General features: G+C 44.8%; 1 protein-coding gene and 1 pseudogene across 1 annotated transcript in view; both read left to right on the top strand.

Moving 5' to 3' along the window:
* The window catches only part of LOC144828056 (histamine H3 receptor-like), a 140,008-nt gene that overhangs the window by 51,801 nt on the left and 63,142 nt on the right, over positions 1–25,065 (top strand). The window lies entirely within an intron of this gene.
* Positions 6,125–8,019, top strand: LOC144826831 (endoplasmic reticulum membrane protein complex subunit 7 pseudogene; annotated as a pseudogene).

Genomic DNA, 25,065 nt, shown 5'->3' with positions numbered 1-25,065 from the left:
TTTTGAGGCAAATTGTTTCTGTGTAACGCAGCTCTCCATAATATGTGCTATTTATAAAAGTAACTTCAGGTTTATGTGAAAGCGTAGTTCGAGCTGCAAATTGTTGAAGAAATTTCAGAACTGTGGTTCTATTAGAAATCAGTTGGTATATACCTATACCTGAATACATGCACCGCCCAAAATCTCGCATGTTTATGCCAGGCTGGCTTTTAAGTTTGTCAGGGCTCACTAAGGAATAGTGAGGCGCATACAGATAATGTAACTGATGCCCAGTCTCATGATGTCATATGTTTAAGGCTGGATTAAAATTGAAACCTGCTGGATCCGAATGCAGTCCAGTAAATCACACCCTAATTACTGGATTGCGTAACTAATAATCATACATTCTCACTGGTGAAAAAAAATACTACTAACAGTCACACCTGTGGCATCGTTTGAGTAAGTGAGGCTCCACACATTCACGTGGAGATGTCCAATGTACATCCGGGAGGGCCAGATACAATCAGGATTATCAACGTATTTGGGTAGAATTCTTTTCCATGAACCATCTAAATGAAATCTGTGAAAAATACAGCATCTCAGGGCAATCAAACTGACTGGGCCAAAATAGTGAGAACTGAGGTATTTTTCATTTCTGGTGTCCTTGGTCCCCGTCCATAGGTAGGGACCCCAAACTAGTAACCACAACCAAATATTAATACTTGGCTCTCAGGTTTGAAAGGCAGAGCAATCCTAGGCTTACTTAGGGAGATGCTGTGGGACAGAAATTCAGAACTCAGCAATGCTGTACATGGCACTAAACAAATGTAAAGGAAAAGCATGTTAACACGCAAACACTGATGTCATGAGTGATGTCATTTGAGATGTCATCAGTGATGTCACTGACCATGTCATGAGTGATGTAATATGTGAGGTTATAAGCAGTGCATTGCGGGGGTGCAAGATATAGTTAACTCAGGTAACTATAACAGCTGAATTTCTCTGGTTTTGTACGAGTGAAATGTCATCCTAACTATAAAGTCCCTGTAACCTTTGTTTTTTTTGTGAATATTTAAAGTTTTTTAATTCTATTTGCTAAACATAATGTCCCTGTAACCTCTGTTTTTTTAGTGTAAGTAAGTAAGTAATTTTTTTATTGTTTTAGGTTAATTAAAACCATTACAAATGTACATTGATCACTCATACGTTCCGATAAAAGACTGTAAGAAAAAATATACTATGTTTTAAAACAAAAACCTTTGATAAAAACAGTTTGGTGCGGGTGTGTGGTCGTCAGGTGGTGTCTTGGCCAGTTTTCAACTAGTCCGGTCTGGTGCCAACTTCCAGATTTTTTAGTGAATTTATAAGGTTTTTAAAATTCTATTTGCTAACTATAACGTCACAGTAAACATTATATTTTTTAGTGAATTTCAAGGTTTTTTAAATTCTATTTGCTGACTATAGAGTCCCTGTAACCTTTGGTTGATTTTGTGAATTTCCAAGGTTTTTTAACTCGCAGTCATGTTTGCAGAGTAGTGGAGAAAGGGGGCTGAGCCTCCAACCAGCTCTCAGGAATTCTGGGCCCCCAAGGTCCCTCTGGAGCAAAGGGGACTTTGTCCCCCAACTAGTGGTGCACCCGGGACACATTTACGGAGTGGTGGAGAAAGGGGGTGTGGTCTCTGACAACTTCTCAGCAATCCTGCTGTGTGGAACTTACTGGAGATAGCAGGAGGGGTAGTTGGCCACCAAGGACGTCCTTGGGGACCAACTACCCTCCGATTACCTCTAGTAAGTCCCATACAGCAGGATTGCTGAGTTCTAATACCAGGCCACCACTCTGCAAACACATCTCCTGGCACGCCCTCGTTTAGCGGATGAAGTCCCCTTTGCTACTGAGGGTCCTTAGGGGCCAACTATCCCACCTGTTACCTCCAGTAAGCCCCACACAGGGGGATTGCTGAGAGGTGGTCGCAGGCCACACCTCTTTCTTGATCACACTGCAAATGCACCTCCTGGCACATTACTATTTGGAGGATGAAGTCCCTTTGCCTCTTGAGGGTCCTTGGGCGTCATCTAGCCCTAGTGTTACCTCTACTAAGACCCACACAGGTGGATTGATGAGAGGTGATCAGAGGCCATGCCTCCTTTCTCTACCACTCTGCAAATGCACCTCCTGGTGCACTGCTGCTTGGGGAGATGAAATTCACTTAGTCTTAAGGAGGCCTTTAGGATGGAAGGGGACCTCATTGCCCTACCAGTTTAGCGAACTAAATAATATAACTTGCACCTCCCATCATGTTTGTTATATGCTATGTGAATGAGGAGCAATATAACAACATATCAATGGTTGAACTCTTATAAGCTTGTCCGTAATATATATATATATTCATTTTGAGGACCAAGGGACCATATCCCTGTGTCCTGAAATTGATGCCACAACATACTGTTCATGCTGTGGACAACCAATCAGGATTGATCAATTTGAGTAATCCCCTTCAAAGTGACCAATCAAAGCCTACAGGGTAAAAAACTGTTCAGATATTCCTATTTTTATAACCCAATGATGACTTCTTCAAGCACACACAAATTTCCACAAATAGGTTGGACTTTTTACATCAAATCACAGAAAGCATAATTTCTGACTAAAGTTCTAATTATTTTCCCAATTTAGTGTAATTTCTTTCAGCCGTTTGTTGTGCATCTGTGACAGACTTTTCCTTGACAAGTTAAAATGGGAAATCAAAGTTTTCTTGGCCCATTGTTGACAGAACATATCAAACTATCCAAGAAGGAGCTAAGGTAGATAAACTTTATTTTTAGAAGGTTTTGTACAGATTCATCAAAAGCTGCAAAGATCATAAACAAAACAAAAAACACTCTCTTCTTTGCAAACTCTGACCTAACTATAACTACACAGAGGCATTCATTCTTGGAAAGTCCTGAAACGTCATTTCAAGTGGAGGCCAAGGCACCAGGGTCCAAAAGCAATGTTTTCCTATATTTCCTATACAATAGTTGTAAAGCAGCTGCAGGGGAACACAGATGAATGGAATTACTCAAAACTTGGCACAAATGTATAAATTTACTGAGAAAGTGTGCTTTTTGTTATTTGGACTTTTGGGAGCTGGCTCAGAGGGACCCGTCCCGTGAAACAAAAATATTTTTTTTGTGCTGCAGGTACCGTGCTACTCCTGTGGGAACCATCTTGGCCTTTTCGTGATTTACTGCAATACTTCTGCGGGAGCTGCTGCCCAGGCTTGAACTCCATGGTGCCTGGGTGGGGCTTGCATGGTCCCACATTATCAGTGGCAGCAGTACCGTGGGAGTACTGTGGCACTGGGTAAAATGAAGAAAATCGTAAACTGTGGGGTGGCGTCACCGGGGAGATTGGGGTTTGTGAGGGGCAAGGTGTAAGTTCAGAGGCCAGGCCCTGTGTTCAACCTCATGCTGTGGGTGAATGGCAACTTTCAGCAAGGGGTGGGGTGCAAGGCTCATTGGAGTTGGTAAGCATTGCCTGGCCTTCTCATACACCACCTCTGTGCATGGATTCATGGATTACATTAAAAAAACCTAGAAATTCACAGAAATAAAGCAAAGGTTAAATTGACAATATAGTTAGGTGTTTAAATAAGGTAAAACTACCATTTAAAAATAAAACAAAGCTCTGAAATTTAACAGTAATGATTTACTGAGTTAACTATAACTTGTGCACCCACCATGCATGACATTTTAAATGACATCATTGATAACATCCCTGAAGACATCTCAAAGTCACATCATTGATTACCTCACTGATGACTGCACAGATGACACCATCAAATGAATGCAAGTTTGCTATGTATTTTTGTATCTGTTTTGTATATTTGTATGTATGTGTGTGTGTGTGTGTGGGTGTGTGTGTTTGTGTGAATAGCTATTTCCTTCTCCAATCAGTCTTCATACCTCATCCTGCAGTAAAGAAAAGACTACACAGCAGCTTGTGTTCTTTTAAACAATCTGTGGTTTTATTTCTTAATTCTTATTTTTCAATTTCAACTGCCAACATGGCTGGCATGTTTTGGAAAGCCTTTGATTGGACCAAGTGCTGAATAGTTAGCTGTGAAATTCCCAACACACACCTAGAGAGTGTCTGTATAGAGAAGGCAGGCAGTTGTTTGTTTCATAGTCTTGGTTACATTCAATCACATTACTGTTTGTTTCCATTTTTTCATTTTTGTTTTTCATTTTTTGATGAATCACATGTGTGCTCAACAACCTAATTCAATAACAGCATTTTGCGAACACCATTCTACTCATCTTCAACATATTACTGTGCGACTTTTTGAATGAATACGACCTTGCAAACCTTTGGTCATACACTACTATATTGTTTTTTTATGCTGCATTCATTGACATCTAAAATATGCACAATTCTTGTTGTTTTCCCAGCCTTCATACAGTGCATAACAATTAAAGTACAAATGCAATTTCAGTGCGTATGCCATTGAAGTTGATCTCTATAATAGACCTAATAAAGTGCATTCAGAATATGCATAATTCTAGTTGTTCTTCTTAGTCATCATCAGCTGCATAAAAATTAACTTGGCAAGGATCAGGGTGACGCCTACTCACTCCTACTTAAGTGAACATGTGATCTTGGGAAAAGGGGTGCTTTGATCCCAGGGCTAATTACAGTCAGCTTGGCTCCATTCCAGAGGAATGTTTTGTCCTTGAGAAGTTTTTTCTCATTGGTTACAGAGTGTTGAGATGTCACCCTCACCCACTAGCTAGTGAATTGTAGAAAAGTGGCATCTCACTCGCAGCTCCTCAGAACACATCTAGGCCTTTGGAAGAACAGAGGAAAACTGAACCTACTGTCTATATATTTTTTGTGTGTAAACTGGACCTGCTCCCACTTGTTCTCAAGACCACAAGAGCCAAGTGGTTTACTGCAGAGTTGAAATACACCAAAAGCAACTGCGGGCAACTAGAAAGGAAGTGGCACACCAGTAAAGGAACAGGAGACCACACAACCTTCAAGACAGCACTAGAACAGTACCACCGCCTCCTGAAAGAAACAAGGAAGAACAACTGTGCAAACTGCATAGAAGCCAGCACAAACTGCCGCAGGGAGCTCGTCACCATCACAAGGAAGTTCTCCAACCCCACAGCCACCAGTAACAAAACCACTCTCTCCCAAGAACTGTGTGGCAACCCAGCATACATTTTCCACATCAAAATCTTAACTATCTATGAAAACTTCAAACCCCAAACCTCTGCTGCTGACAGCATCAGTCTGCTCACACCCATGAACACAGACCCTGAACACATGCTCACCCTTTGGGACCCACTCACAACTCAAGCCACTATCTCCATCATGAACTCCATGCACTCAGCAGTACCCACAAACCCCTGTCCTCACCACATCTTCAGTCTCAGGAGTAAGATGATTTGCGGTGAACTCAAGAATGTCTTGAATTGATCCATCACCTCGGCCTCCTTCCCTGAAGACTAAAAGCATGCTGAAGTGAGTCCCCTCCTGAAGAAACCTTCTGCCGACCAGCGAACCAAAGAATTACCATCCCACCTCCTTGCTCCCCTTTCCATCAAAGGTTCTTGGGAAGGCAAACAACCAGCAACTCACCAAACACCTGGAACACTTGAACCTCCTGGACCCCTCTCATTCAGGATGCAGAGTCAACCACAGCACAGAGACAATACTAATCGCAGCCACTGTTGACATCAGAGCCCTCCTGGACCATGGCAGCCCTCATCCTCCTGGACCTGTCAGCCATCTTCAACACCGTCTCCCATCACATCTTGATCAACAGACTCCACCACATTGGGATCCATGGAGATGCACTCAAATGGATCATCTCATACCTCCCCGGAAGAATCCAGAGAATCTGTCTCCCACCGCTCACCTCGGAATCCAAGAAGATCATCTGCGGCATCCCTCAAGGATCGTCCCTCAGCCCCACCCTCTTTAACACGTACATTACTCCCTGCCCAACATCATCAGATCACCTGGACTGAAAATCATCTCCTATGCTGACAGCAGCTATTCCTATAACTGTCAGAAGAGCCTTACACCACAAGAGCCAACTTCTAAAGATGCATGATTACTGTCGCCAAGTGGATGAGGGACAACTGTCTCAAATTCAACATGGACAAAAAGGAAATACTCATCTTTGGGAACAACTCCTCGTCATGGAATAACACATGGTGGCCTGCTGAACTTGGCCCCTCCCAAACTACGACAGACTATGCCTGCAACCTCAGCATCATCCAGGACAGCAAGCTATTCATGAAGAATCAGGTAATCACAGTCTCATCCACCTGCTTCCACACCCTACGCATGCTCCGCAAGATCTTCAGGTGGCTTCAAGTCAACACAAGAAGAATGGTTATGCAGACCCTTGTCACCAGCAGGACAGCTTACAGGAACTCACTCTATGTAGGAATCACCCCATGATTCCTGAAGAGACTATAGAATATACAAAACCCATCTGCAAGACTCTCCTCGACCACCCCAGATAGAACCCACATCACACCCCACCTCAAGAAGCTACACTGGCTCCTGATCCAGGGAAGATGTCAGTTCAATATGTCGACTCATGTATACAAGTCCATGCACAACAATAAACCAGCAAACATCAACTAATGGATGACCTTCCACTTACCAACCAGACACCTATGATCTGCCTAACCTCTTCCTTGCAGACACCCCCGAATCTGCGGGAGGTCAAAGCCTGGAATAACCATCCGCTGCACCCCTGGACTGCAGTAATTTTCTAGCATTCAGTAAAGAACTCAAGACATGGCTGTTCGAATGAACAGATCACGACAATTGAGTGATTAAATCTTGATTGACAGAACACTAAGAAGTGTGTTGCAGGGGCCAGTTGGTTGAGATTTGGCAAGCTGGACATCAAAGGGTGCAAGAAGCCCTTTTCCTGGAGTGATCAGCTGACCAGCTGCAATTGGACCTGAACTGGGCCTTGCTTGTGGCCTCTTCTGGAATGACTTCTACCCCCCCCAAAAAAAAGTGTCCCCCAGGAGCAGGGATCCTTATAATTGACTAAGAGTACTCTGGAAAGTTTGAAAATCTGTGACATACATAGTGTTGGGCGGTGAAATTCACTGCGCCAGCTGAGTGTGTGGATGTGCCGACAGTGACCCCGGGGTGACCAGTGCGCGCTGACGTCACGGAAGTGTGTTGACAGAGCCGGTGCGGCGTGAACGGAGCCTCCTGTCAGCCCCCCCACCGGACCCCCCCTCAGCCGCCTCGGTTCAGCCCCCCCGCCGCCGCCCGTGAGCCCCCCCACCATGGCCCCCTCGCCACGCTCCTCCCGCTGCTGCTCCTCGGTGCCGCGCGCGCGCCTTTGAGCCGGAGTTCACTGCGGGCTCCGGGGGCCCCGAGCGCTTCCGCATCAAGGGCCGCGCCGTGGTGCCCGAGGTGCGGCCCCAGGACTGGATCGGAGCCGCCCGTGTGCTGGTGGAGGGCGAGGAGCATGTGGGCTTCATCAGAACCGATGGCAGCTTTATGGTCCATGATGTTCCTTCTGGCTCCTATGTTGTTGAAGTTGTGTCCCCAGTGTACCGATTTGAGCCTCTTCGTGTGGACATCACTTCAAAAGGCAAAATGAGGGCCTGGTTTGTGAATTACATCAAGACCTCGGAGGTTGTGCGTCTCCTATACCCTCTGCAAATGAAATCCTCTGGTCCACCTTCCTACTTCATCAAGTGGGAGTCCTGGGGATGGAGCGACTTTCTGATGAACCCAATGGTGATGATGATGGTGCTTCCGCTGTTCATCTTCGTGCTGCTGCCTAAAGTGGTGAACACCAGTGATCCTGAGATGAGACGGGAAATGGAGCAATCGATGAACATGTTGAATTCAAACCCTGAACTCCCGGATGTGTCTGAATTTATGACCAAGCTCTTCACTTCAAAGTCCTCCAGCAAGTCTAGTAGCAGTACCAGTAAAGTGAGAAAGAGCGGTCCGGTCAAGCGGAGGTAGTCGCGCGTTCTGGTGCGAGCACCTATGGGCATGTACGAGCGGCACCAGATCTGAAGGGGGTACTCCACTCATCGTGTCGCGTCAGGGCTCATTTGGACTTTGTTGGATATGGTCAGAGATTTTAGTTTATTTAAGATGGTGGTGGGCATCCAACTTCGCTCTCCACTCCAGTGTGTGGACTGCAATGGCAGTGGGTGTCTCTCACGGTTCGTTGATAAATATGCACAAGGAATTAACTTATATGAATATTGTACCTGGATGTGTAATAAACGAGAGTATGTGGAATTTTGCCACTCCGTGCTCTTCTTGGAGCTCAGAGTTTGGAAAATTCGGGAGTGGAGTTTACTGCTTCACTCGCCATACAAGCCAAAAACAGAAGGGCGATGTCAGCAGAGCTTCCTGTTCTGATTGTTTAAAAGTGCGAAGAAGGCTGGCTAGCTTTGGAGAGTTTGAAAAACATGAGGGGTCAGATTGAATGGCTGCTTTCGCTTTTGGTTTTGCTGGTCTGTGCCAGGAAAAGGTGACAAAAAACGTGTTTCAGTTTAAAGAGGGATACCAGGGTTCTGGATACTGCTGTATTGGATGTGCACATACATGGATTCTGGGCCCTAGCCCCTGAGCCGTAGGTACACATATAGCAGCGCAGCAGGGCTTAGGTGGGAACATGAGCTGGAGCCAGGAGAGCAGTAAAAATTCATCTTGATCTTTATTGTCTATGTCAGAGTAATTGCAGCTCCTTCCATTTCTCCCGTAATCCAAGCTGGAAGTCAGGTGCACCATCAGCCAGGGTCCTAAAGGCAAAATGTCTAACTCCAAAGCCAGACACACTGACTGGAGGATTCAGGTGGTGGTAAAACACATCCAGATTCTCCGTCCTGGCATGGGCTGGAAATGTGAGTGTTTGCATCTTGAACTCCCAGCACACAGTTTACTGTAAAGCATTCCTTCTTTGAACAGATTGTTTGAAATTGTTTTATCAATGTGGAACAGTTAAAATGAAAGACTACAACTTCTAGAAAGCGATAGCTTAATAATGTAAAGCCCAGGGCTAGCACATAATGTAATTGATGGTGTAGTCATCATGTAACATTTTCTACTGTACTATAGGCGGAAGAGGCAGTTAACTTTCAGGAGGTTTATACAGTCTTGTATTTTGCTGATATTTAAATAAAAAGAAAAACACAGATTAAATGAGTATTTTGAAGTTGTGAAAGCTGAAGTATACCAGCCGTCCAAATTGTTGTGGAATTTTTCAGGCAAACGAAAATTACGTTGGGATTGTCAACAATTTTTGTACAGCCATTTTACAAAGGTGCTGTAGTTTTGTGTTAGTATTTTTACATATGTCCTGTATTTTAGATTATTCATATGTATACGGCTAATGCATTTTAATATATATATACGTCATAAGCAAATTATGTGTAACTTTTGCGTAAACAGAGTGTGAGAGTAACTGTGATCGATGGAAGACCCAATGAGGGAATATGGCACGTTACAACGCATGTGATACATCGCATGCCATTACAACGGGGTCGTTACAACGACTGCGTTGTTACATCGCATACCATTACAACGCAAGTAGGGGACGCTTGATGTTCGAATAGTATAATTCACCATTCCTGTCTTTGCAACAATATGGAAGGTGTTGGATTTTAAATCTAACACCTTCTGCCCCCTTGCGTTGTAATGGTTTGCGATGAAACAACATAGTTGTTGTAACGACTGCGTTGTAATGGCATGTATCGCATGCAATGTAAACGATGTCTTCCCAAAGAGGTGAGAATTGAAATGAGTACGTGGCAGAAAAGTGAATTGTTTCCAGGTGTCCTCACATCATGTGTAACAACTTTAGTCGGACTAGCATTTTATCCTACAAAATGTGTTTGTTATGCAGCTGGCAGTGATAAAATAGTATGGGTACTATAACTATTAATATCCTGTGGTATGTCTGGATGAGCAGGGACCCTGATTGGGTGATTAACTGCTTACTTTTGCATCATTATTTATTGCTGCTCCGTGCAAGCCAAATGGAATTCCATGGGAGCGTGCAATGTGATCTCGATATGCAGTGAAATAAATCCATCCTTTACCATTATTTATCTGCCAAGAGACATCCCCACTCCCATTGGCACATGCTGCACATATTTGCTATTATGATTTTTTTCTCTGCTGCTTGAAGGAGGATGTTTGTCATCTCTGTGCATCGGCATGTTGATGCCGATGGTGTTGTTTATGTGATGATGTTAGATTCCAAGCTGAGCGTGTGAGACAAGTGATTAAGATTCTGACTGACTGACTTGATTGACTGATTAAGATTCTGGGATGGGTTGATATGATGAGCTCTTAATTGGCAAAGCAGTAAGATGTAGTGAGAGAGATGAATGCTGCTCTGCTGCTTTAAGGTGCTTAGACACACTAGCCAATCTCACCTCTTCCTGCTCAACGCAAAGCAAATGGTAAAAAGATAACATATCTTAAAAGATGGACGAGCAATACGTCGCCCACCTGTGGAACTCGGTGGAATTATGCAGAGTTTTTTGGTAACCCTGTGGAATTCTGCAGAGTGAAACTTTGCATGCTCTGCCCTGGCCTAGCCGTAGATATCTTATCAACTTTCAAGACCACCAGAGTATCAACTGGACCTCCCAGCAAAGGTATCCAACTTTGGCTTGATCTGCCCAGATACTAAATGCAGCCTTATCCTGCTGGAGAATTTTGAGTTCCAAAAAAGAGGCTAAGGGCGGACGGGTTACTCCATCACAACAGTGACAGATATCCCGTCTGACTAAACATAAATCCCATAGGATATAATCAGATTTATATTTCAGTGGACAACATACCCATCACCGTTGTGGCAGAGTAACCTGTCCACGGAGCTCTAAATCAGGCCTGAAGTCAAAAAGTAGAAATCGCAAGGAATGAAAAGTATCTGATTCCCTGCTGCAGGATTTAAACTTCCAAAAAGTAAACAGAGTCAGAAGGTAAACACTTTAACTGGGTTGACCCACTTGGTTTAGGCAACCTCTAATATATATTACATTCAGCATGAAATCAGGCCAAGGCCCTCTTCCCTGGGACTTTTAATTGGTGTTTTGCTTTTTCTTACCACTTTTTGCCTTAATGCTTTCAAAATCACATCTCTATTTCCCTTGATTGGATTCAATAGTTTTCATCATTTTTCCTATTAAAATGTTCTTGATTTTTCAAAATTGGACTGTGGACTATTGATTTCCTGAGGCACAGCCAGGAGATAGCGTGTTTAACTTTTTAAAATTGTAACTCTTGTGTGATACTGTGTTGGTTTTAAACTCACCCCCTCCCTGGGCACTTACTTCCTTCTCCTGGCGCAGGCGATATTAGCGCTGCCGAGGGATTCATTCCTGACGCCATTTCCCTGGTGACACAGGCGACGCCCACTGCATCAGGCCACGCCCCCCGCCGACACTCCATAAAAGCGCGCTGAATGCTAGCGCGAGCCAGTGGACTATTGATTTCCTGAGGCACAGCCGGGAGATAGCGTGTTTAACTTTTTAAAATTGTAACTCTTGTGTGATACTGTGTTGGTTTTAAACTCACCCCCTCCCTGGGCACTTACTTCCTTCTCCTCGCGCAGCCGATATTAGCGCTGCCGAGGGATTCATTCCTGATGCCATTTCCCTGGTGACACAGGCGACGCCCACTGCATCAGGCCACGCCCCCCGCCGACACTCCATAAAAGCGCGCTGAATGCTAGCGCGAGCCAGTGGACTATTGATTTCCTGAGGCACAGCCGGGAGATAGCGTGTTTAACTTTTTAAAATTGTAACTCTTGTGTGATACTGTGTTGGTTTTAAACTCACCCCCTCCCTGGGCACTTACTTCCTTCTCTTAGCGCAGCCGATATTAGCGCTGCCGAGGGATTCATTCCTGACGCCATTTCTCTGGTGACACAGGCGACGCCCACTGCATCAGGCCACGCCTCCCCACCTCCGGTATATCATTGTGTATCTCCCAGCCGTGCAGCGGACGAGCGCAGAGGGCGCGCCGGCAGCGCGCCGAAGGCACGCCTAAGGCAAGCCCGTCTGCGCCCGTCTGCGGCTGGCGGGGGCCGGGGGCCAGAACCCCTGCACGATCTCAGATAGACCTTTGTTACACCCGCCAGGAACTTTTGGATTTGCGCATAAGCGCTGAGAATAGCTGCTTGCCTGTTAAGGATAGTGCAACTGATGGACTTGGGAATATGTGCAGTCACTGTGGCTACTCATTCAGACACTGGAAGACCTGTAATGGATCCGCCAGAAAGCTTGGATGCGCATTGCTTAACTGCAGGTCCCTCAGGAAGCACCGAATGGAAGTGCGGGATTTACTTGAGGATAGTAAACTAGATATCCTGTTCACTACCAAAACTTGGCTGGATGAGGAGTCATCCCCCGAGGTGCTAGATGCACTCCCCCCAGGTTATGGCATTTGTAGGTTAGATACACCATGTGGGAGGGGCGGAGGGATTGCGATTATCCATAAGCACGGGATTGAATGTACTTTGGAGGCCATTTCAATATTAGATAGCGAGGCTGGAACCTTTTCTATATCTGTCTCTAAAAACTATATAATAAAAGGCCTTCTAGTATACAGGCCCCCTGGAGGTAGCAGTCAGTTTGCTGCCAGTCTGATACAGAATATATTATCTCCAGCTTTGCGCTATGAGAAATTTCTGCTGCTGGGTGATCTTAATCTTCATTTTAACGATGCTTTGAGCATCTCGGCCCAAGAGGTCCGTAATGATTTGCTAACTCTGCAACTAGCTCTTAAGTCGGAACTGCCCACACACCGATTAGGGCATACGTTAGACCCTATTTTCTGTAACTGGGACTCCCTCATAGTTGATCCCCCAGAACCAATGGTATGGACGGATCACTTTTTGGTACCATTTCAGATTAATCAATCCCCTGGAATTCTCCAAAGGGAAAGGGATGGTACTCTTAAGCTACAGAGGCGGTGGGCTAGGTTTTCCCCCGCAGACTTCAAGACCGGTTTGGAACAGGGAGGACCACCGGAAGGTCTGGGCCTAACAATTGATGGGGCGTGTGAAACACTTGATCGACGCATCCATGCTGCGCTGGACGCTACAGCACCATGGTCTAATAGGGGACCTATGCGGCGTACTAAATCCGCGGCTTGGTTTAATGAGGACTTAAAAAGGGCTAAGACCGTATGTAAGCGGTTCGAAAGAACCTGGAGACAGGATTACTCACCAGACCATGAGAGGGAATATAAGCTGAACCTTAAAAAGTACCATGCTCTGATAAGGAAAACACGGGCAGATTATTATACTGAAAGGATTACTAAGGTCGATTGCTCCGCCAAAGAACTCTTCACAGTATATAAGAAATTAGCCTCTCTGGCCGGCCTGGAAAAAAGAGCAGCTACCTCGGTGCAATCTTGCAATCAGATAGCTGACTACTTTCATAAAAAGGTACAGGATATATATGCCGCCTTCTCCAACACAGCCAGGGCCGGTTCCAGTGACCAAACCCTGCTGGATGAGGGACCTTCAGCCACAGATAAGCTGTGTGCTTTCCTGACCCCTGATATTGCTGAACTAAAAAAGGTGGCTGGAAGTATAAAATCAGGCTCTCCTAGAGATCCGGCACCCGCCAAAATTCTGAGAAGCACTATGGAGACACTAGCGCCATATGTTAAGCATCTCCTGACACTGTCATTTGACTCTGGCACGGTTCCAACGATATGGAAACAGGTTGTGGTACTTCCACTTAAGAAGAAACCACAGATTAACATCGCTCAAATGAGCAACTTACGGCCTATCTCACTTCTCCCTTACATCGCCAAAATAGCGGAAAAATTGGCGAACCAACAACTTACGGCTCACATTGAAACCCAACAACTCTATCACCCCACCCAGGCTGGCTTCCGTGCTCTCCATTCCACGGAGTCGGCTCTCCTCTACTCCACAGAGATGCTCAGGAAGCATGCGGATGAGGGCCAAACTGCGGCACTGATTCTTTTAGATCTCAGTGCCGCGTTTGACACTGTGGCCCATCACACTCTGCTACAGCGCTTGAGAGAGGGAGGAGTTGCTGGCAAAGCGTGGCATTGGCTGAAGTCCTTTCTCCTTGGTCGCAGCTTTTGTGTGGAGCAGGGGCCCCATAGGTCCAGAACTATTGCCCTGAGCCAAGGAGTTCCCCAAGGCTCGAGCCTAAGTCCCACTTTATTCAACCTCTATGTTGCCCCAGTGGCATCTATTGCGGAGAAACATGGGGTTGTTGTGGTGACTTACGCGGATGATACTCAGCTGGTTGTAGCTCTTTCTCAGCCAGCTGAGCAGGCAGCCAGTCAGTTTACATCCTGCCTGCAAGACCTGGCTAATTGGATGTCAAACAATTGTCTCAGATTAAATGGAGACAAGACGGAGGTGCTTATCGTAGGCAAGTCTCCGTCTGTTTGGACATCCGCATGGTGGCCCCAGACCCTGGGCCCCTTACCTCAACCTAAAGAACAGGTCAAGAATCTGGGTATTTGGATGGACTCAAAACTATCTTTTGAGCATCACACTAGACGTGTAGCTGGTACTTGCTTTGGCATTCTCCGTTGTCTGAGAAAGACACTCGACCTGCTCCCAGTGTCAGCAAGAAGGGCCCTGGTCCATGCCCTGGTGACTTCCAGGCTGGACTACGGGAATGCCTTATATCTGGGAGCTAACTTGAGATGTATTCAACGTCTGCAAGGCATCCAAAATGCTGCTGCACGCCTAGTGTTATCACTGCCAAAAAGATCTTCCACCAAAAAGGCATTGGGGACGCTCCACTGGCTTCCAATTAAAGAGCGTGTCCAGTTTAAAATCCTGTGTATAGGCCATCGGATCGCTCATGGTAAGGGCCCGAGTTTCTTGAGGAACTTGCTCACATTGTATAAACCAACTAGGCCCCTCCGGTCGGAGGGCATTGGGCTAATGTGTATCCCGAAGACCTGCAGGGCCAGGATGGGCGGCAGATCCTTCCGCCTTCTGGCAGCACGGAGTTGGAACACTCTTCCTCTCAGACTCCGGATGGAGCCGCCTGAAAAAGTTTTCCGCAAGGAACTTAAGACACATCTGTTCCCCAAATATTGAACTGCTCTTTCCTGGCTGTATTAGGGATCTCTCGGGCCACTTTTAGCGCGGGGACACACTGACTAGTGTTACCAGGCGCTTTATAAGCTCAGTTAATAATAAAAAAATTAATTGTGGGATGTCTATTATGTTGTGATTTGACTTTTTAATTTTTTTGATACCGCTAAGTACTTTATGCACTTTTCCTAAGTTAAGCCTTTTTGCTCTGTGCAATAGCTACCACAATTCCAGGTTTAAATTATAGAAACTGTGTGTTTAGCTTGACATAGTTTTGAGACTATTCGCTGGGTTATGGAATGTTCCTCCTGTCCAGCTGTGACAGACTTCTGACCTACGTTCTTCCATGAAGCAGTCCCTAAGGTTTTAAAGTCAGACCCCTCTTCGTGCTTGCTCTCCCCACAGTCGCAGACCTTCAGCCACCTGCATGGTAACTGTGTGGTCCAGCTAGGACAAACCAACAGAATCCCATGGGTGCCTACATTCCCCAGGGCCCCCAGCAGGTCAATTTCTATTGGCCCCTAAAGTGAGAGGGCAGTGCTATAATCTAGGGACACAGTCCAACAAAGAGTCCAAGAGTTACAGGTTCAGAGTGTCCCCACACTCTAGAAACAGTGCCATCAATCCTGTGGGCTCATCCCTCCTCTTCCTGCTTCTCCTCTTATTCTCTGAATGTCTTCCCTGTTTAGGGGTTTAAAAATGGAGGTAAACAGTTTGAGAAGGTAGTAGTCTCTACCCAATCCATAAATGCCACATCACCCCTAACCACTCACTGGTACTTATAGGGAGGAGCCCATGGACTCCTCAACCCCACTGCACAGACCTCGAAGAAGTTTCAACATGGCAGAGTGAAGCAACATTAGAAAATATATTTCCTCTGAGCCAGACTCCACCTAGGCAGATTGCTAGAACTGGCATGTTCTCGTTGGCTGAGGCAAGGCCCTAGCCAGGCAGAACCTAGCATTCCCATCAGGGGTGGGTTATTACACTTACTGTATAACCTGCGCTCACCCTTGGATAACTTGACACAGAGCAGTAAGGCTTATCACAGAGGCAATGTGTAAAGCATTGGTACAAAACTCTCACACATACACTGAGTATCACAGAAGAGGCTTCCTGTGTGGTGTATGTAAATAAAGTGTGTGTTCAATGCACACATTAATTAATACAACATGAACATTATGTATTTCTGGGCATACATGTTGTAGAGTGCATGCCTGCCCCAGCAAAGGGGCGCCCCAGCGCTAATCACAGACAGCAATAGGAAGACCAGCACAGGCAACAACACAGTCCGTTAATTAGAGAACAGGTACGTTTTTATAAACTTATGGAAAGCTATGTGTTCGTGAATGCATCTAATATTCACTGGGAGGGAATTCCAAAGTTTAGGAGCTAAAGCTCGAAATGAACATCCTCATGATCTGGCCTTCTTGACCCGCGGTATAACTGCCAGGTATTGATTGCAGGACGGCAAGAGACGTGCTGGCATGTAAGGTGTAAGAAGATCCACAAGGATTTCCGGGAATTGAGAATAGAAAATCCGGTGAGAAATAGACAGAGTTTTAAAAAGAACACGCTTTTCCACATTGAGCCAATGGAGTCTAGTAACAAATGCTGAAATATGGCAGGTTCTAGGTAGCCCGAACAACAGTTGTGCAGCAGCATTTTGTATTTTCTGGAGGCGCTGTGTCTCTGCTCCATTAACTCCCAGATATATTCATCACATTAGGAAATATCACTAGCAGTACTAGACCCAACCGTGCTAAAATGACATCAGTAGTAAGCAAATTCGAGAATGATCCTACTCTACCCCCAGCAACCTTTTTCGGTGATAAACATTGTCAAACCAAAGCCCACCCCAGCAATTATAATAATTCAATACCACACAGGTATAAACAAGTAGAAAGTGCACCCCAGATCACAACGATATATGAAATGTGTACACACTAATAATTACAACACTTTTAACCCATTAAGTGCTGCGCACGTTCAGCGGACGTCGCATGCACTACCTCGGTAGTGCTGTGCACTTCCGCTGAATGTCGCGGCCCCGCCCACGCAATAGAACGTTCTGCACCAGCACAGAACGTTCAGCTCAGCGGAGGGGTTAAGCAGCACCATGGGCCAAGATTGCACGGGTAAAAAACAATGTTAAATGCAATTTATTTTTGCCAAGAAATCAACTTCCAGACATGGGTCCCTTGCTCACTTTGCCACTGTATTCATGCTAGCCTGGCTGATGAGGGGTGTTACCTTCGGAACCGGTCCCAGGATGCTTGTTTCCGGTCTAGGGAGGATCTGGCTTGGCACGTCAGTTTGGACTGTTCCTAGGAGGCACAGTTTCAAGACTGATTTGCATATGGCTGGGTCTGAACTGGGGTGACAAAGTGAGCTAAAGAACGATGATGGATTCAACCCAGATCTGTGACTGGGGGTGAGTGTCTACAAAGTTTCAGCGCTCTGTTCATCATCTCTTTGTGTTGGCTTTCTTTGCCCCAAGTTGGCAGGGTATGCCCAGACGTGGGTCCCTTGCTCACTTTGCCACTGTATTCAAGCTAGCCTGGCTGATATGGGGTGTTACCCTGAAACTGGTCCCAGTATGCTTGTTTCCGGTCCAGGGAGGATCTGGCTTGGCAGTTCGGTCTGGACTGTTCCCATGAGGCACAGTGTCAAGACTGATTTACATATAGCTGGGTCTGAACTGGGGTGGCAAAGTGAACTAAAGAACAATGATGGCTACAACCTAGATCTGTGTCTGGGGGTGAGTGTCTGAAAAGTTTCAGTGCTCCGTTCGTCATCTCTTTGTGTTTGCATTGTTCGCTCTAAGTTGGCCTGGTATGCCCAGACGTGGGTCCCTTGCTCCAGTGGAGTAACGAAATTCGAGGGGGCCCCCCTGCAAGACGCATCGAGGGGCCCACTCCGAATTTTATAAAGAACTCTTGGGCGAAAGTATTATGCTGAGGGCGCCCCATGCAGCTTGGGGAACCCTAGCACTGCAGGGGATGCGGGGGCCTGTGCTACGCCACGGCCTTGCTAACTTCACCACTAGATTCAAGCTAGCCTGGCTGATGATGGTTGTTACCCCGAAACTGATCTCTGGATGCTTGTTTTCGGTCCAGGGAGGATCTGGCTTGGCAGTTTAGTCTGGACTGTTCCCATGAGACACAGTGTCAAGACTGATTTGCATAGGGCTGGGTGTGAACTGGGTTGACGAAGTGAGCTAATGAATGATGATGGATTCAACCCAGATCTGTGAATGGGGGTTTTTGTCTGAAAAGTTCCAGTGCTCCGTTCATCTTCTCTTTGTGTTTGTTTTTCCAGTGCTCAATGCACAACAGGACTCAAGCTATCCTGGTAGATAAGAGGTGATACCCTGAAACCAGTCCCAGGTTGTTTGTTCCCAGTGCAGGTAGCACCTGGCTTGGCATTTTACCCTGGACTGTTCCCATGGGGAGCAGAGTCAGGACTGATTTGGGCTGGGTCCAAAGCAGGGTGAGCAAAAGAAACATTGGTTTAAACCTAGATCTGTGACTGGGGTGAATGTTTGATTTGTTCAGCATTTCATACATCAACTGAACATTTCACTTTCTAGAAGTGGCAGTTCTGAGCGATTAATGACAAAATCCTCTTTACCACAGGAGATGGTTTGTCATTGTGAAACCAGTGATAGGAAACATTATATGGCTGCTCCCCTGTTAGCCACTATTGCTGCTTAAAGTAATTTCAACCATTCCCCCAGGTTAACATATGAGAAGGATGGACCACATAGGTAGTGAAAGCACGCATGGTTAATCTTCAGTACCTGGACAGGGAACACACATGTGTACCTTCCCTGTCTTTCACCTACCACTTGCTTCCCCCCTTAAGACTTACCCTAGGGGTGCCTTGGTGGTAGGGAAGGTCCCCTCAGGAATGGCCAGTGGTTTAGAAAGGTCAATCTGAGCATAAGTACAGTTGCACACACACATGCCTGCAATGGCAGGCTTTGACACATGTTTAAAAACATCATGCTTGCAAGTGTGCACACACAGGCCTGAAATGGCAGGCTTGAGACATGTTTCGAAATTTCAGCTAAGCACACTTCCTAATGTGTGTAGGAAGGGTGCATGCACTTTCACAGAGTGTTTACAGTGGAAAAGTGCCCAGAACCCTAAGGACACTAGCCGAGAATCAGCAAAACCCATGTGTTCTTCCTTGAGAAGAGCAGACCTCCTAGGTAGGAAAAACCCATGTGGGGGATCTTCATTACCTAGGCAGGGAACACTAATGTGTAACTTCCCTGCCTTTTGCCTACCACTTACTCCACCCTTCAGGGCTTACCCTAGGTGTGCTCTAGTGGTAATGGAAGGCCCACCCAGGGTTTGCTCCTGAGTTAGAAATGCAAATCAGAGCATAGGCACGACTGTGCACCCACAGACCAGCAAAGGCAGGCTTGATACATATTTGAGAGGCTATTCTGGTGGATGCCACAATCAGTACTGTTTCCCACCATCAGCCAGTGCAGTACCAGCCCTAACTACGTGGTGTACCTTTTTGCAATCACCAATAAAGTAAGCAGCACTTCCTGGCATATGTAGGTAGGGTGTGTGCACTTTTGCATTGCATTACAGTGGTAAAGTGTCCAGTGTCCTAAGGCCAGAGAAAGGGAATCTGCAAAAACCAGGAGGAGAAAAAGCAAACATTTTAGGGAAATCCCTTAATAAGGGCCATGTCTAACACACATCTGTTGTCTTTCCTCCACAACTTCAAAGAAGCCCCCACCCCCTCTGAGTACTAGAGCCAGACGTCTGCTTTATCTCCTGTTGTCTTCTTTGGGTAGACCCCACAATGATTGTCAGGCAGCTATTTACTTGGTGAAGGTTTTTCCCACTCCTTCGTTCTCTCCCAGGAGATGGATAGTCCCTCATAATGGGTGTATTTGTTCAGGGGTGTCCTTGAACTGCTAGCTGGCCAACAAAAGTACAAAAGTAGTTAAATTGGCCAGAAATGGTAACTGAACGCCTGAATTTCATTAAGGCTGACTCAGGAAAAGATGCTAAATATTTCAGGACAAATAATGAACACATATTTGCAATATGTGTTTGAGGCAAACATGTTGGTAGGGAAAGATACTTAAACTGTAGTTCTACCTGTTTTCTATGATCTGAGCATATTTTGTCCAAAGTTCAAAAACAGTTTAAACACTACAGATTTTACACTAAAGGTAAAAAAAGATTTTTTTCTTTTCTTTTTGGGATCTTCCATTTATCAATCTATTATTATTATTCCTAAGCAGGATATACCTTATTTAATCTGGGTCTCATATCCTACTTGCGCACAAATGCCTGGCTGACTCACACAATATTCTTTCTCATTTAGCCAGCACATGCATTTGTAACTCTCATGTAGGTTACAGCTTTACAGCAGTGGACCTTATTTTAAACAGTGGGCCTGGTGGTTACAGCTCTAAACCATTTTAAAAAGAAGCTCACAGAGAATGAGAATCGATTAGGGAGCCTTACTCACATCAAAAACCTAAAACTCCGGATGTGCAAAAGCAGTGAGGAGAGGGTAAAAGTTCAAAATCAACTTCCTCACAAAGTTAATTTATGTAGGCTGTGGTGTCATGAAAATCTGGCTTGAAACTGGTTCTATTTCTATCCGTCACACTCTTTAATCAACAAACTCTTTCTTCAACTAAATGTTGATCATGTGGCCAAAATGAAACATTCTTTGGCATATGAATATTCCCATTTTACCACCTGACTGCAGTGGATAACTGTTTATATTCACTGTACTACCTTCAAAGAGTGGTAGGTGTGAACTGTTTGTCCACCACAGAGCTGACAAAATTGCTTCTGATGAGAGAACCAGAAGGATTTTCATTTTAAAATATAATGTACGAATGCAAAGATAGAGCTTCTCTCATCTCCTGAAATGATTAATTTTTGGATCAGTGTGATGTGCAGAACATGCAGTGCACTGATGTTTAAAAGTGAAACCAGTGAGTAGTATTAAGCACTTACTAGTTTCACTTTAATCAGTGCTCAGGGGCATATCTCAGCCACCTCCTGAGGGCCAAACCAGGAGGTAGAGGTACAGCTGGAAAGGGAACAATATCTCCTTTCCAGTGAGAATGTTCCCTAGAAGATCCCTGCGTAGGAATTGCAAGAGAAGGATGATCCCCAAGACACCATTTGGTAGCGGTCCCCTAGGAATTTGCAAGTACTCCCTTCAATTTAAAAATAGAAACAGTCTTTATGCACCCCTAGAGCATAAGTGGGGTTTAGCCTTTAATCTCCCTGGGTAGCAGCTAGACCACTAGATGCTAGGGAATTAAAAAGAAAGAGTGGCAGCCCACACTGGCATTGGCTGTGCCCCATGCCATGACTGGTACAGCAGTCATTCTATCCCCAGGGGCAGAATGTCCAATTGACACCAGAAAAAGTAACACAAAAGTATAGAAGAAGTGGTGGTGGCCTGCTGTGGCCTTGGCCCCACCCCATAACGCTCCCAGTAATCTGTGTGCCATCCTAGGGGGCAGAATGTGAGGTTTACCAAAATTGCCCATGGAGAAACAGACAGCCCACTAGTTACTAAGAAATTAGCCCTATCAGCCTTACAGTGGTCTTCCCCCAAACTCTTTGCCTTTTCCTTCAACTTTTTGCTGAAATTTGTTGGCCTTAGAACTTTGTTAACTTTACCACGGCTAACCAGTGCTAAAGTGTTTGTGCTCAGTCCCCTGAACATGGTAAAATTGGCTTACACTTGGTTGCCATACTTAATTTATTTATAGAGTGGTATACCCAGGGCCTGTAAATTAAATGCTACTCATGGGCCTGCAGCACTTATAGCGCCACCCATTTAAGCAGCCCCTTAAAATATGTCCCAGGACTTCCATTGTAGCCTGAAAGGAGGTTCTAAACCACCCATAGGTGAGGTGCATTATAATTTAAAGGCTGGACGTTTGCTTTTAAATTTTACATGTCATGGCAGTGAAAAATTCTTAAATTAATTTTTCAGTTAAGTGAGGTCTACCTCTTCCATAGGGTAATATTGGGTTGCCTTTGATTAGGAACAGATAAGCATTTCATGTTTGGTGTCTGCAAAATTGTAATTGAAAAAATTCTCTTTAATGGTGAAGTTGGATTTTAAGTTAAAATTTTGAAAATGCCTCTTTTAAAAGTTGCAAAAATAACAGTTGATGGGTGGAATGCTGAACAATGTCAAACATTCTCGCCCAGTACAGAGATCTGGGCCTAAATCCATAGTTTTTTTGCTCGCCACGAATTTTCAGTTTTGACTCAGCTATATGCAAATCATTCTTGACCCTGCTCCCCATGGGAACAGTCCAACCCGAACTGCCAGTCCAGTTCCTCCCTCGACTGGAAACAAGCATCCTGGGACCGGTTTCGGGGTAACACCCATAAATGGTGTCTTTTTTTACATGCGGCTGCTGAAGTGTATGAAAAACAATCTGAACTGTGATCCTGGATGTCATGGGGTTCGAGTCAGTGAGTGGGGTAGCGGGGTCACAAATGTGTCTAAAAATAGAAAATGTTCAGTAACTATTTAGCTTTTTTTCCCGTTCAGGTAACAGCATATGAAATAGCACATGTATGTTGAATGAAACATAAAAACAAGCAAAACTAATCAATTGGAAATGTACTTTTTTACATTGCGAAACATCAGTTGGCTAATGTAATCAGTGCAAATCATTGAGTGTGCCCAGTGAGTCACACTTTTTAATTCTAGTTGAAGTGGGAAATAGTCACTTGGGTATTTATAGTACTAAGAAGTCATAAGGCACTGTGAAAATGTAAGTTATTATTTATGTCTATATATTTTAGTAGTTGGAAATCAGACTACACCTAGAAACATATTTATGTTGTATTCAGCTGGGGAGGCCAGATCCTCAGGACCCTTGGGCCTCAGAGTAATAGCTGAGGAGAAAGAGGATAGAAGTCAAACCCATGGATATTTTCAAAGACATGTAGAGCCTCATTAATTGTTTAGAAATGGACAGAGACAGCTTCCCATGGGAGATGCTCCTGGGGAATGGGGCAATAAATGGGGGTCTTTCTAAATAATTTCAAGGGACATCTCTACCATTCATGCAGCAGGTGGTGTGGCACTCGGACCAGGGATGTGAGTGGCCACTTTATAGGGCAAGGGTTTTATCTATTGCAACATATGGGGCTTGTTAGAGGTAGGTACCTTTCTCCACATAGGGACCCTTGCTGCAGTCAGGGTAAGGGGGATACCCTTCTAAAATAACCCTTACTCACCCCCTTGGCAGCTTGGCACGAGCAGACATGCTTATCTCTGAGGCAGTGTGAACACATACAGTAATACAGTGAAAACACTACAAATGGACACCACACCCATTTGGAAAATTAAGTAATCTTTAAACCAAAACAAGACCAAACGACAAAATCCACAATACAGTAATAAAAATATGACTTTCAAATGGTAGCGGTAGTTCAGTTCAAAGCAAATTGCAGATGCAACACTTTTCACACAAAGCACCTTGGATGCGTCACGCAAACAAACAAGAATGGTCACAGGGAAGATGATGATCGGTTCCTTACACTCAGGGCAGGGGATGCGTCAGTTCCTTGCTCCGGGGAGGTGATGCGTTGGTTCCTTACTGCTGCGCAGGGGAGGTGATGTGTCAGTTCCTTACTGGAGAGGAGGTGATGCATCAGTTTCTTACTGCGTGGGGAGGTGATGCGTTGGTTTCTTATTGCGTCCCCCAACAACGTGACAGACTTGTCACCTTGATGCAATGCAACGATGCATGGATTCTTGCAGCCGCACAGCAGGGCTTGTGTCGGAATCGGTGCGGTGATCTCGGACTTCGGAGATCGCTGCACTCAATGCTGCGATTTCTTGAGCTGTGGCAGGTGCTGCGATGGGTTCTTTGGCGATGTGACGGAAACAGGTAGAGATTTGGCACACTTCTCGGTATTGCATTGATTATCCAGCCCCCCCATGGAAAACGGTCTCTAGAGGTCCAAAACAATAGCAGGAATCTATTTCAGGTCAGAACTCCCAGCAAGGAAGTTCAGGGGAGCTGGTGGTGTGTGAAGTCTTTGTGTCCCTGAGGGATGTATGACGTTACAACGCATACTTTTACCACGCCTACCATTACCATGCAATTTTTACAACGCAGAATCCATTACAACAAAGTACCATTACCACGCATGTATTTACAACGCATATACCTTTACAACGCATACAATTACAACGTAAGTATTGGTAAGTATATAATATTTTTTTAAATGTAATTTAATTAAAATTAATATAATGTCATTTAATTTAATTTAATTAATTTAATTTAATTTAATTGAATTTAATTTAATTTAATTTAATTTAATTTAATTTAATTTAATTAATTTAATTTAATTTAATTTAATTTAATCAATTTAATTTAATTTAATTTAAATTAAATTATATTTAATTTTTACCCTGTACCCTTTTACCCAAAAACCCAAAACTGACCCTGAACCCTAAAAATACCCCTTTACCCAAAAACCCAAAACTGACCCTGAACCCTAAAAATACCCCTTTACCCAAAAACTCAAATCTGACCCTAAACCCTAAAAATACCCCTTTACCCAAAAACCCAAAACTAATCCTGAACCCTAAAAATACCCCTTTACCCAAAAACCCAAAACTGACCCTGAACCCTAAAAATACCCTTTTATCCAAAAACCCAAAACTAATCCTGAACCCTAAAAATACCCCTTTATCCAAAAACCCAAAACTGACCCTGAACCCTAAAAATACCCCTTTACCCAAAAACTGAAAACTGACCCTAAACCCTAAAAATACCCCTTTACCCATAAACTGAAAACTGACCCTGAACCCTAAAAATACCCCTTTACCCAAAAACTGAAAACTGACCCTAAACCCTAAAAATACCCCTTTACCCAAAAACTGAAAACTGACCCTAAACCCTAAAAATACCCCTTTACCCAAAAACTGAAAACTGACCCTG

Source organism: Lissotriton helveticus, chromosome 4_1 (genome assembly GCF_964261635.1).
Source record: "Lissotriton helveticus chromosome 4_1, aLisHel1.1, whole genome shotgun sequence".
In the NCBI taxonomy this organism is placed as follows: domain Eukaryota; kingdom Metazoa; phylum Chordata; class Amphibia; order Caudata; family Salamandridae; genus Lissotriton; species Lissotriton helveticus.
This window is presented reverse-complemented; position numbering and strand designations above follow the sequence as displayed.